Genomic DNA, 2814 nt, shown 5'->3' on the forward strand with positions numbered 1-2814 from the left:
GTGAAATTAACGTGCAAGTGACTGAGCACTCCACAGATACGTGTACCGTTAACGTAGTTCTCGGGGATATTCAACGTGACACAGTGTGACAAGGCTGACCCTTTGAATTACAGGCACAACAGAAACAGGAAGAAAGAGTGAGAGAAAGTTGTGGTGAAAGAGTACAACCGGGTTCGCAACCATCCCCTGCCGGAACCTCATGGAGCATTAGGTGTTTTCGCTCAATAAACACTCATAACGCCCCGTCTGGGAATTGAAACCGCGACCCTATGACCGCGAATCCGCTGCCCTAACCACTGGGCCATTGCGCCTCCACAGGTCGCCGACAATGGACTTGGACTAATAAGCATTTAGATCAATACAATATGCACTTGTCTATATCACATCTATGGTAAATCCACGTTGAGAAAAACATGAACACCACGCAATCTCGATCATTCAACACCACTATATAAAACTTATATATCACGAGTTATCGAAGCAGTCTCCATACTCTCCATGCCAAACTTACAGCCAAGTTTCCTTCGAATTTTACCCAACCGTCTCAAAATTGGATGAATACAAAGTCTTATCAAAAAGTATCGGGACTGGTGCTATAAAAAGAAACTACAACACATATCAATTCGGCATTTAATATCTTTCGAAGGGGTCCCCTTCTGAAGCTACACACTTTATCCAGTGTCGTTTCCATTGATGGAAGCATTCCTGGAACTGCCTTTTTGAGGATAACGAGCCGCTGCCTCGTCGCGTTCTCTTGGATTCCATCTATGTCTTCAAATCTTCCTTTCAAGAGGGATTTGATTTTGGGAAAAAATCTTGACCATAATAACCTTCAATCCGTGTCTCTTTTCACGCACGCACTCAAACTCACACACACGCGCGCACGCATTCGCACGCACACTTACTTTCTTCGCCGTGATCACTGATGGAAACTCTGTGATGTAATGAGACGACTGCACTCGACGCACTTTACATCCAAGCACTGCTATAAACAATGAAATGAGGGAGAATTTTATAACTTTGTGTCCATACGCGACAGAGTTCAATCTGTGCCAAGCAGCTTCACTGCGTACTTTAGCTCCGTTACCATAGCCACAGTCCCGATACTTTTTGTCAGACTTCGTATATCGAATAAATCAATCTTGAATGTAATATGCCAGAAAAAAAGATTGAGATGATCACAATTAAAATGGCGGTTGGACGATGGTTCGTCACAGAGAAATATAACTTTCATACATCAGTGTCATCAGAATACAGCAGAAGTCTCAGCATGAAACAAGTTCTAAAACTCTCATAAGAACTGCAACTGCCGTGCTCTCTCCGAGTACATCTTGTTTGCATTCGCTGTGGCCACCACCAGAATCTAAAGATGTACAGAAATGGACAGCATAGAAGAGAGACTGCAACACATCCACACTGTCGCTGCAATTCATAAGTGCATTTCGAAATGACATTATAGTGCTCAATGAGATAGAGATTTGATTAATTATAAAAACAGATTTGCAGTGCCGTGTCTAATCGTCTAATCGTCTAATAATCTTAACGTTCAGTTTATTACCTGCGTACCATAGATTTCTTAAACAATATGTCCCCACTGTCACACTGCAGGGTCATATGATTCATCAGTTCATTTTGGATTGTACAGTATGATCTTCAGTTAGCCAGAAGCAAGCATAGTGTGACTGAGACACGTTCTAAATGTTCCCTCTACTAACTACATATCATAGATCAAAGTTGACAACATAAAATCTTACAAAGTGATGTAGTGTGACTCCTTTTTGTTCTCAGACAACCCATCTTACACACCTAATTTACATAATCGTTGTCACACCCTCTATTCATTTTCATTATTTGGAGCTTGAAAGTGGCAAGCTGCCAGGGTCGTTAGCACGCCGAGCAAAATGCTTAGCATCATTTGGTCTATTTTTACGTTCTGAGTTCTCATTCCACCGAACCAACTTTGCCTCTAATCCTTTTGAGGTTGATAAAATAGGTACCAGTTAAGTACTGGTGTCGATGTAATCAGTTTACCCCTCCATCTAAATTGCTGGCTTTGTGCCAAAATTTGAAACTAATATTACTAGGTACTTTGAGACGGCGAGCTAGTAGGATCGTTACTGCGCCGGACAAAATGCTTATCGGCATTTCATTTGACTTTACGTTCTGAGTTCAAATTCCACGGGCGTCGACTTGGCCTTTTATCCTTTTAGGGTCGAGGAAGTAAGTAGTAGTTCTGCATTAGGATCAGCTGGCCTTGTACCAAAACTTGAAACCCGTGTTACTAGGTCCTTTGAAAGTGGCGTGAAAGTCCCTCCCAAAATATTCACACAACATTTTTTCTTTTTAGCTTTCACCAAAGAGAGAGAAAATTATTTAATCAGATATATCATAGATATAATAATTCAGTGACAGAGCGCCTTAGGGTAAAAGCAAAGCATATGGCGAACCTGTCTGAATTCTTATTTGTAACCATTTCACTTTAATTACTCTTCAGAACTTTTTCTTCTCTACAAATTAAAAGGCTTGTGCTTAGCGACCATTATATTACATCAAGAAATCCACTGAGGTGTCGGGAACGATAAATCGTTAGGTTTAAACGCCAGCAAAATTAATTACGTTCTAAGTTCAAATCACGCCGGTTCGACTTCGCCCTTCATCACCTTGGGTGGTCGGTAAAATACGTACCGAACATATATTTGGGTCGATTCCATCGCCGATAAACTTCCCCTATTAATTAGTACCAAACTAAGGAATTCTTATTTTATATCAATTAAAAAGTTTTATTTCAGCACCAAATCTTATATATATACATAT

This window comes from Octopus bimaculoides, chromosome 1 (assembly GCF_001194135.2).
Source record: "Octopus bimaculoides isolate UCB-OBI-ISO-001 chromosome 1, ASM119413v2, whole genome shotgun sequence".
In the NCBI taxonomy this organism is placed as follows: domain Eukaryota; kingdom Metazoa; phylum Mollusca; class Cephalopoda; order Octopoda; family Octopodidae; genus Octopus; species Octopus bimaculoides.